The sequence below is a fragment of the Sturnira hondurensis genome, unplaced genomic scaffold (genome assembly GCF_014824575.4).
Source record: "Sturnira hondurensis isolate 20B ecotype Veracruz unplaced genomic scaffold, ASM1482457v3 Scaffold0015418, whole genome shotgun sequence".
Taxonomy (NCBI): Eukaryota; Metazoa; Chordata; class Mammalia; order Chiroptera; family Phyllostomidae; genus Sturnira; species Sturnira hondurensis.
This window is the reverse complement of record NW_028088049.1, coordinates 69,180-81,280: the sequence shown is the minus strand read 5'-3', so window position 1 is coordinate 81,280 and position 12,101 is coordinate 69,180. Positions and strand designations below refer to the sequence as shown.

The window sequence follows — 12,101 nt, the reverse complement described above, 5'->3', positions numbered from 1 at the left end:
TAACAATGGACCTGGCATATGTCACTCAATAGTTATTTTTATTTTTATCATTTAACAACACTGCCTGGTACTCTGAGATGTTCAACAAACATTTATCAGAAAAGAAAAGAAATGAAGAATTCGGGTCATGGCTGTAGTCTGATGATTATCCCAGTCTTTAGATGAATCCTAACCCTGGTGAAAATGTGAAGGGAGAGGTAGTTGGTTGCCATCTTGACAGAGACTCTGTAAGTTAATTATTCTTCCCTGGAAAAAACAGCAGAGAGGTGAGTTGCCCACATGAGTAAAACTCAAGTCTTTATGTTGTGAGAAGTAAAGAAGTTGAGGAGTAGGGCTGAGAATTTCTTGGCAGAGCGAACCACAAAGGCAACATTTCCCCCTGACCTTTTCTATAGCTAGATGTGAGTTTCTACAGAAGTCCAGGAGAAGGCAGGGTGAGTCCCAGGGACTAAAGTCTAAGGCTCTGCTCTGAAAAAATTGCTTGAAGAATTGTCTTCAAGAAGTTCCTTATCTGAGAGACCTTTAATCAACTGCTGGTGGTTTGGTAATTGGATTTGTTTTCCTAGCTTTAAAAATAGTGATCGTGTTCTTAGGGGCTGTAGCAAGGCTATCACATCAATTTCTACATAAACACTTAAAATATATAGATTTCTGTGAGTCCCATGAAAACAGAAATGTGCTAGAGCTACTGAAATCTTCCCCATTTCTCCAAAATCAGGTTTCTTTTAAATAAGACATGCGTGTGTCTACTATTTGGGATTCTTATTAGTTGAACAAGCAGTCAGATGACAGGTCCTAGACAAGCAGGATGTGGTTATCATTGGTATATAGATGCACAATTTTCTTCTTCTTGATTTTACTTCAGCATTTCCATTTCTGGAAACACTTTAATTTTTTTACAGTAAATTTATATAGCCGTGACTCAATTAAAGAAAATCCTGATGGATTTTAAGTATTATTGAATCGGCAAAGAATCAACTCATGACAAGACAGTAGTTTATAACCATGAATACTGAGTTGGGCTAGAATAATTTATTTTCCTGACCAATTTGTAAAAAAAACCTCTGAGTTATTTATTTGTCAGTATTTTTCACTGTTATTTAGCCTAAGAGCTGTAATTAACAAATGAGTTTGATAGAAACTTTAGATTTTAAGTGCAACACTTGTTGGAAATATTATGACACACCTACTTAAATTTTTTTCTTAAAAATTAGAAAGACAAGTAACCCAATTAAAAAATGGGCAGAGGACTTGAACAGACATTTCTCCAAGGAGGACATACATAGGATCCAGAGACACATGAAAAGATGCTCGATATTGCTAGCTATCAGAGAGACTCAAATTAAAACCATAATGAGATACCACTTAACACCAGTCACAATGGCCATCATAAACAAAGAAACAAACAACAAGTGCTGGAGAGGCTGTGGGGAAAAGGGGACCCTAGTTCACTGTTGGTGGGATTGCAGACTGGTACAACCACTATGGAAAACAGTATGGAATTTTCTGAGAAAACTAAAAATGAAAAAATAAATAAAAAAATAAAAATGAACGTGCCTTTTGACCCAGCAATTCCACTCTTAGGAGTATATCCTAAGAATCCTGAAACACCAATCCAAAAGAACCTATGCACCCCAATGTTTATAGCAGCACAATTTACAATAGCCAAGAGTTGGAAGCAACCTAGATGCCCATCAGTAAATGACTGGATCAAAAAACTATGATACATTTACACAATGGAATTCTATGCTGCAGAAAGGAAGAAGGAACTACTACCCTTTGCAACATCATGGATGGAACTGGAAAGCATTATGCTGAGCGAAATGAGCCAGTCGGTCAAAGACAAAAGCATATGATATCACTGATAACAGGGATCTAAACAAAACGGGCAAGCAGGCATAGTGTGACCAATGACACTCAATTATGGAGCAGGCTGACAGGGTCCAGAGGGGAGAGGGGAGAAAATCATAGGGGAAAAGGGGATGGAATCACATGAACAAGTATAAAGGACACATGGACAATAGCTAAGGGTGGGGGGGGATGGAAATGGGAGGGAGGTCGGCTCATGGGGCTGGAGGAGGGCAGGGTTGGGAATATAAGACAGAAAGCTGTGCCTGAACAAGAATTAAATAAAAAATATTTAAAAAAATAAAAAATTAGAAAGAGTCATATTCATCTTCCCCCATTTTTTCTCTTTTACTCTCTTTGGCTCACCTTTTTTCTCCCCTTCCTCCCTCCCTCTTCTCTTCTTCTCCTTTCTGCTCTTCTTCTCTCATTTCACACCCCCTTCTCACTCTCAACAAATGCTTTATAATGTCTAATATTGGCCAGTGTTATGGATATAAAAATAAATAAATCATAAAACTAGTGAGGCAAAACATTCTACAAAGCATTGCTTTGAATAATGAACTGGGTTTAAATTAAGTTTTCTGATTCCTAGAGAAGTCTACCCTCAATCATGGAGTCCAATTTGGAAGGAGTAAGTTTTTTCACATATTGAAATATGTCTTTAGCAAATGAATCAATGAAATGTATAGACAATAAATCCCACCAAAGAAACAAGAAAACTAAATAATTCAATCTTTATGTTCAATATTTTATTTATTTATTTATTTTTAGAGAGAGGGGAAGGGAAGGAGAAAGAGTGGGAGGGAAGCATCAATGTGTAGTTCCCTCTCATGTGCTCCCTACTGGGGACCTGACCTGCATCCCAAGGATATACCCTGACTGGGAATCGAACTGGAAACCCTTTGCTTCACAGGCCAGTGCTCAATCCACTGAGCTACACCAGTCAGGATCAATATTTTTAGTTCCTCACTTAATTTTTAAAAACCTGACAGCCTTTTTAACACTTGTATTTGTTTCCCGTATCCTCTTTTTCCCTTCACTTGGTTAGAGTCATTTTTCAGAACCTTTGCCTTAAGAGGAAGTTTTTGAAACTTTTCTTAATGATATTTGCATGGGAATAATAAAATCACCTAACAACAGTAACAGTTAAGTTTAAAATGATTTCTTTCACAGAAGTTCTAAATGTAGCATATTTATCCCTCCTTTTAATAGGTGAAAAACTGACACAATAAGAGATAAGTTAATGTTATGGTTAATAAGGGGTAGATTCCAGGCTCCCAAAGTAAACCTTTGGATTTTATGCCTGTTTCTCTTTCTTTGTTTTGTAATGCATTTCTACTTTTCCATTTCTCTTTTATATTGTCTTTCACAGTTTATTCTCTTTTGACTCCTTTCCCCTTCTTTTCCTCTCACTAAATGTGTGGTGAGTGACTACTATGATTATTATTTTGAGCAGCACTAAAGGTACAAAATGAATAAGATGAGATGAGTGTGGAACAAAGTGTCAAGAGCTGTAATGGACCATCACCACAGTCTCTGAGATTGGAAGGAGGTAGCAACACCATTTTTTGGTCTTGAGGAAGCACAGAAGCTGCCAGGCAGACAAAGCAGGGCCATCAGAGGATCTTTATATGTCTTTGAGTCTTGTTATATGACTTAGAATAATAGAACAAACTGCATTTTCCACATGTAAATATCTTCTGCAATTTTGGAGTAAAACATATGCACCTTTGGGTATTTGTGAATGTGCCACATATGTATCCACTTCATCGACTGGCTCTTAAAACTTGAGGCATGGTATTTTTCTCTTCTTATTTTAAAAGTTACAAATTTTGTTGTAGAAAATTATAAGTGAACTGGAAATTATAAAGAACAAAATGAATAGCACCTATATTGTTATCTGTATAATAGATGTGAATATAAAAATAAATTAATCATGAAACTGGTAGGTCTCAATGTTCCTCCTTTATCCTTACCTCAGAGAGTGTTTGCCTATATCTGCACTCACATGACCAGCTTTTTTCAGGACTTGAAATGCTACACTCATTTCAAATGAGTGTATCTGTATGCATGAAACTGTATGCATGAAATTGTTCTCCTTCCCTCTGATAACCTGAAATTTCACAATGCTGTGTGAAGACAGGCCAGGGTAACTGACTAGAAATCATGAGGTTGTAGAGGCCATTTCACTTTTATTGCTGTGAAATACAAACTGGAAAATATTTATCTAAATAATTCACATACAATTTTCTCTATTATCAAGATGTTGATTTCCTATTTGTTTGTTAAGAATACAAATTCTTCTGGCAATGAGTATTGTGGGTCTCTGTTCACAATTAAGGTAAACAGAGGGGAAGGAGGAGGGGATAATGGCAGAAAGAAGGGGAAGGTTGACAAGGAGCATGCATAAAGGACCCATGGACAAAGACAATGGGGAGAGTTGAATGTGGAAGGTGGGGGTGGGTAAGGCAGGGGAGAGTAGTGGGGGAGGAGAATGGAGACAACTTCACTGAACAACAACTAGAAAAAAAAAGATTCAGAGTTCTTTATATGACAGGACATTCATATTCATTTTGAAATTCCTGACAATTTGAAAGGTAATATTTTTATGAAAGACAGATTAATCAGATTTCAGGTAAGCACAGCCAAAGTTGGTCACGTGGGAAGTCTGATGTCCAGTGATGCTGTGTGTGTTACCTACTCTCTGTGTCCACAGAGATGGCATCAGTGCACAGAAGACAGGGAGAGGCTCCACAGTGCACAGCATGGATTGAATAGCTCTCTGGTTAAAAAGGTAACTCAGGGAGTGCATTTATAGATAGGATTCTGAACTGGGCTTTGGTGGTGTGAAAATTCAGTCTTTTAATTGTTCTCCTATGTAATCCTCATACTCAGTCATGTCCTTTTGATTACTAAAGTATGTGGGGCTTCATTCAATTCTGTAATGGTCTTATGAATATTTTTGTACGATAAAGATCTATGATAAAGTTACCTTTCTAACATCAGCATTCTTTTTTTAATTTTAATTTTTAATTACAGTTTATATTCAGTATTATTCTGTATTAGTTTCAGGTGTACAGCAAAGTGGTTAGAAAATCATGCACTTCATGTGTCTCTGTATCCTCTGTATGTCCCCCTTCGAGAAATGTCTGTTCAAGTCCTTTGCCCATTTTTTAATTGGGTTGCTTGTCTTCTTTGAGTGGAGTTGAGTGAGTTCTTTGTATCTTTTGGAGATTAAACCTTTGTCTGAGGTATTATTGGCAAATACGTTTTCCCAAGCTGTTACTTCTCTTTTTATCTTGATACTGTTTTCCTTAGCCATGCAGAAGCTTTTAATTTTGATGAGATCCCATTTGTTTATTCTTTCCTTTATGTCCCTTGCTCTAGGGGACATGTCAGTAAAAATATTGCTGCATGGAATATCTGAGATTTTCTTGCCAATGCTCTCCTCTAGGGCTTTAATGGTTTCATGGCTTATATTTAAGTATTTTATCCACCTTGAATTTATTTTGGTATATGGTGTAAGTTGGTGCTCAAGTTTCATTTTTTTTTTCTTGGCATGTAGCTGTCCAGTTCTCCCAACACCATTTGTTGAAAAGGTTGTCTTTACTCCATTTTATGTTATTGCCCCCTTTGTTGAGTATTAACTGACTGTAAAGAGTTGGGTTTATTTCTGGGCTGTCTGTTCTATTCCATTGGTCTATGTGCCTGTTTTTATGCCAGTATGCTAAATCCTCACTAAAATAATCGCAAAATCATATGTTTTGATTACAGTGGCCTTGTAATACAGTTTGATATCATGTATGTGATCCCTCCTACTTTGTCCTTCTTTCTCAAAATTGCAGCTGCTATTAGGGTCTTTTATGGTTCCATATACATTTTTGAAGTGTTTGTTCTATATCTGTGAAATATGCCATTGGTATTTTAATAGGTATTGCATTGAATCTGTAAATTGCTTTGGGTAGTATGGACATTTTGGTGATGTTAATTCTTCCAATCCATGAGCATGGTATATGTTTGCATTTATTTGTGTCTTCCTTGATTTCTTTCTTCAGTGTTGTGTAGTTTTCTGCATACAGGTCTTTTACCTCCTTGGATAGGTTTATTCCCAGATATTTTATTTTTGTTTTTGCTATATCAAATGGGATTTTTTTCTTGATTTCTGCTTCTGCTGTTTCATTGTTGGTATACAGAAATGCCTTTGATTTCTGGATATTGACTTTGTATCCCGCTGTTTTGCCAAATTCATTTATTACTTCCAGCAGTTTTTGGTAGAGCTATAGGATTTTCCATGTACACTATCATGTCATCTGCAAACAGTGCCAGTTTTGTATCCTCCTTTCTGATTTGGATGCCTTTTATTTCCTTTTCTTGTCTGATCTCTGTGGCTAGAACTTCTAATACTATATTGAATAGAAGTGGTGAAAGTGGGCAACCTTGCCTTGTTCCTGATCTTAGTGGAAATGATTTTAGTTTTTGCCCATTGAGTATGATGTTGGTTGTAGGTCTTTCATATATGGCCTTTATTATGTTGAGGAATGCTCCCTCTATTCCCATTTTTTCCGAGTACCTTTTTCATTAATGGGTGTTGAACCTTATCAAAAGCTTTTTCCACCTCTATTGATATGATCATGTGGTGTTCGTCTTTGCTTTTGTTTATGTGGTGTATTACATTTATTGATTTGCATATATTGAACCATCCTTGCATCCCTGGGATGAATCTCACTTGGTCGTGGTGTATGATCTTTTTGATGTATTGTGGGATGCGATTTGCTAATATTTTATTGAGGATTTTAGCTTCAATGTTCATCAGCGATATTGGCCTGTAGTTTTCCTTTTTTGTTGTGTCTCTATCTGGCTTTGGAATTAGGGTGATGCTGGCTTCATAGAAAGAGTTGGGGAGTTTTCCCTCCTTTTGGATTTTTTGGAATAGTCTGTGAAGGATAGGGGTTAGCTCTTCCTTACAAGCTTTGTAGAATTCTCCTGTGATCCAGAGACACATGAAAAGATGCTCGATATCGCTAGCTATCAGAGAGACTCAAATTAAAACCATAATGAGATACCACTTAACACCAGTCACAATGGCCATCATAAACAAAGAAACAAACAACAAGTGCTGGAGAGGTTGTTGGGGAAAGGGGACCCTAGTTCACTGTTGGTGGGATTGCAGACTGGTACAATCACTATGGAAAACAGTATGGAATTTTCTAAGAAAACTAAAAATGAATGTGTCCTTTGACCCAGCAATTCCACTCTTAGGAGTATATCCTAAGAACCCTGAAGCACTGATCCAAAAGAACCTATGCACCCCAATATTCATAACAGCACAATTCACGATAGCCAAGAGTTGGAAGCAACCTAGATGCCCATCGGTAAATGACTGGATCAAAAAGCCGTGGTACATTTACACAATGGAATTCTATGCTGCAGAAAGGAGGAAGGAACTACTACCCTTTGCAACATCATGGATGGAACTGGAAGGCATTATGCTGAGCAAAATAAGCCAGGTAGTGAAAGACAAATACCATATGATATCACCGTTAACAGGAATCTAAACAAAAAAACAAACAAGCAAGCAAAACATGACCAATGACACTCAAATACAGAACAGGCTGACAGGGTCCAGAGGGAAGAGGAGAGAGAATCATAGGGGAAAAGGGGATGAACTCACATGAACAAGTATAAAGGACACATGGCCAATAACTAAGGGTGGGGGCTGAAATGGGATGGAGGTGGGGAGCACGTGGTGAGGGGTGGTCAGGGCTGGGAATATATGACAGAAAGCTGTACTTGAACAAGAATTTAAATTTAAAAAAAGATTAAAAAAAAGAAAATCATGCACTTCAGTGTTCTTGGAAACTAATTTTAAGTAATAATATTTGGGAATATTTTAATAGGCAGATATTTCTCAATCTCATGACAGATTCAGTTTATATGTTTGCTAAGCATTATTAATTATTAAAAATGAGAGGAGTCTGTAGCATCTGTAGACCTTGACTGACATGCAGAAATCCAAGGTAATACTGCAGGAAAGAAGCTCTTCAATTTGTATTTTTCTGTCTGCAGATGAGTTGCAGCATCTTATAGTTTTTTGCCACTTTTATTTATTCTTCTTGTATTTTCCTGTTTATGTGATTTACTCACTTTGCTATTGGTTTGCTTTTCTTTCACTTGTTAATTTGTTAGTGTTCTTTGTTTTAGATATTAACTCTATATGTTGTCTAACATATCAATCTGTTTCCCAAACTACTTTCATATTGACTTTGTGGTGTCTATTTCTAAATCCTTAAAACAATTTGATATTGTCTACTTGGGATTTCAATGATAAGAAGAATCTCCCACCTGTAGAGTGTAGAAAGTCATCTCTTTTGTTATTAGAAAGTAAACATAAAGTAAATCTGACTTTAGTTTTTCATTAAGCCTGTAAAGAGTGTCTACATTTGTATAAATTTAAAATGTAAAATATACATGATTTGTGCATGTTTTTCTCTAGACAAAAGGATAAAGTATATGTATACTTTCATTAGTTTTCAGATGGAAACCTGCTTACTTTATAATGGCTTCTTTTCCCACACACATCCCTAATACTTGCCTCTCCACTAGTCCATAAGATTGCTGAGGTTAGGGACCATGTTTTTATCAACTTTAAATTCTTACAATCTCAGAAATTACTGCAACATAATAAGTCATAATGCCTCTTTGTTGAACGAATAGACAGATTATATTAAAATTTCAGCAAGTCACAAGTAATAATTATATTTGCAGGTAATTTCCTCCTGAACCCTGCAATAAGACATACAGAAAGACCTATGCAACAAAGGAACAATGTCACCGAGTTTATCCTCTTGGGGCTCAATGAGAGCCTTCAGGGCCAGAAAATACTATTTGTTGTGTTTTTGTCCACCTACATTGTGACACTGGCAGGCAACCTACTCGCTGTTTTGACTGTCATGGTCAGCTCAACCCTGGCTGCCCCAATGTACTTCTTTCTTGGCTACTTGTCATTTATGGATGCTGTTTATTCTACAACACTTATCCCAAATATGATTGTACACTTACTATATGATATCAAAACCATTTCTTTCCAAGGTGGCCTGAGACAGCTTTTCCTGGAGCACTTATTTGGTGGTGCTGAAAGTTTACTCCTGGTGGTCATGGCCTATGACCGCTACATGGCCATCTGCAAACCCTTGCATTATTTGACCATCATGAACCAACAAGCGTGTGTTCTGCTGCTGCTGTTGGCCTGGCTGGAGGTTTCTTACATGCTGTAGTTCAACTTCTCTTTGTCTACAACCTTCCCTTCTGTGGTCCCAATGTCATTGACCACTTCATCTGTGACATGTTCCTCTTATTAAAACTTGCCTGCACTGATACGTTATTGGCCTCATTGTGCTTGCCAATGATGGGGGCATCTGTGTGGTCATCTTTGTGCTGTTACTCATCTCCTATGGGGCCATTCTGTACTCCCTGAGGAATCGTAGTCAGGAAGGGAGATGCAAAGCCTTATCTACCTGTGGCTCCCACATTACTGTTGGAGCATTAAATTCTGCATTAGACTTGAACATTCCTACACAGAAACTATTTGATGATTCAGAAACTGCAGCTATGAACAACTGGTAATTGGCAGCCTCATCACAACAACATATCTGCTGATGCATCACATCTTGTACAGTGTTTTTGGCAAAATATCAAGTCAGCCAGATGACTCAGCCCCTCTACAGCCCAGATTTGGTGTCCTGTGACTCTGCCTTTTCCCAAAACTAAAATCACCTTTGAAAGGGAAGAGATTTCAGACAATCAGTGAGATTCAGGAAAATACAACAGGACAGCTGATACAGATTGGGAGAACTGTGTGAGGTTCCAAGGTGCCTGCTTGGAAGGGGACTGAGGCATCATTGTTCTATGTTTAATGCTTCTTGTATGTTGTATCTTCTTCAATAAATGGTGCTATTTTTCATATTACATGGCTGGATACTTTCTGGAAAGTCCTCATATATGTCAAATTGCATCTTACTTTAAATCTCACTGAGTGCATTTTAAAGATGGAACTTTGATTTCTATAAATCATGCTTCAATAATGTTACTAATTTAGCAATGGAAATAATAATGACATTTCATTAGACACAAATATATCTAAAAATCAACTACAATGCATAGATATGTACTACACACAATGATTGTTTTCTATGTATGTAATATTAAAACTTAACTTATAAAGGTATATATGTTACAGCATGCTATAACACAGTATTAGTGACCAAAGAGAGGACTATGGCAGAGTGTGGCTTAATGCTCTCCAAATGTATGTCTGTTTCTTGGATCAGTGAACCCCATTCCCTAACACTCTCATATCTATGTTAAATCACATGATTAGTTTCTATAATAGCATATGGGTAGAAGTAATATGTTGAAGCTCTTAAGAGTGGGTTTGTTTCCTTAATCCTTGTCTGTCTTTGATGCTCAGCTCTCTGAATGCTAAAAATCTAATATGGAACTGTGAAGAAGAATTAACTAGAGAATGGTGGGATTCTTTGATGGAAGAAACCAGTTTCTTAATTATTGACACAAAGTTGGATGTGTCATTATTTTGTTCAACCACTGATAGAGCTGAGGAACTATTTTTTTTCAGATAACAGTGATATTTAATTGAGTAAGGAAATCACTAATTCTTTGTCTTAATAATAGAGATTAGATCAGTCTACTCTAAGGTGGGATGGACATTCAATTTGTCCCATGTTGTAAGTAATTTTCAAACTTATTTGAGGCCAATCATGAATGTGGTTCTCATTTATAAATAAAAATGAAGGGAGTCTAACACTGAAACAGTCATAGTAAAGAGTACAAAGGGCGATTTGTGTGAGAGGCATGCTATAGTAAACAGGAGCAAGCTTAATGTATAAAAAATAATGCAGTTCTAGAAACACACTATCAGGCAGTCAAAGTTCACCAGAATAGAAACAAATGTAATTCACGTAGCAGTGGATATTGGGATCCTTACATGGGGTAAAGTTTTATCTCCATACGTGCACAGAAGTAGCTGAAATCAGAAAAGAATTTCTGAAGTTTCTTTTTTTCTGTCTTACATAGTCTTGCTTAAAATGCTTGTATTTTATTGCACTTCACTTTTGATGCTTCCCATAAATTAAATTTTTAAATTTTCCTTTATATTTTCTTTTTCAATTTATTTTATTGGGATGACATTGGTCAATGATTATGTATGTTTCTAGTGTATAATTCTATGATACAGCATGTGTATATTGCATTATATGCCCACCTCCCTAACTCAAATCTTCCATCACCATATATTTGGCCTCCTTTGAGCTTTACTACTCCTTCACCCCCTTTCCTCTGGTAACCACCATGCTGTTGTCTGTGTCTATGAATGGCTCACACTTTGAATCAGCTAAATATCTTCCCTGTTGCCTCAGTAGATGTTATAACATGAATAAAACCACCTCGAATTTTGTTAGCACATATATCCCAGTCTAATTTTCATAAAAATTAAGCTAAGGGCAGAGCATTATACTTCTGAAAAGGGATCTTGCCACCCCACATCACTTATTGAAGAGAAAGTGTGCCATGTCCCTCCAAAAACATGTGATACATTTTTCTACAGGTCCGGATGCTCTAGATCTGGATAAATTATGAGAATAAAAGAAAGGAAGGGAAATTTATGCCAATTTTTAGAGGTCTGAAACAGAATACACAGTAAAATGTTTAACTTTATCTTGAATATGAGACAATATTCAAGATAATATGAGAAAATGAAGTGAAATTTCTTCACCCAGGGACTATTTCATTGTGGGGAGCTTTACAGCAAGAAGGGGACGAAGAGGAGGACAGGTGATCTACAGAGAAAGCAGTTTCAAATCATAATCCCAGGTGATTTCCAAATAGAAGCAGCCATCTGGAAATTAAATTCATACATGAGAGGAGTCCCCCAGGGTGAGCATGGCTAGCTACTTCCTATTTAAGAGCAGCCAACACTAAAGCTAGCAAGAATATTGTGCAACTAAAATGACTTCCTGATATGAGAGGACTTAAAAAGTTCATGGGTTAAAAAACTCCTGCGTTCACATAGATAGCTTCATGCAAATCCATAAAGGTAAGTCTTAATTGTGTTGTTAGCCTATTTTGGTTAAAGAAGTTCTAAATTTGAGGATCGATATGCAAAAGAATAAAACATAGAAACATGAAATTCTGAAAACTTTATCTGAAAATGAACAACTACTTAAGATAAATCATGTAGT

The 12,101-nt window shown here is 36.7% G+C and overlaps 1 pseudogene; it reads left to right on the top strand.

Annotated features, from left to right (window-relative positions):
* Nucleotides 1-8,798: 8,798 nt before the first annotated feature.
* On the top strand, nt 8,799-10,060 carry LOC118999785 (olfactory receptor 4A15-like; annotated as a pseudogene).
* The last annotated feature ends 2,041 nt before the right edge of the window (nt 10,061-12,101 follow it).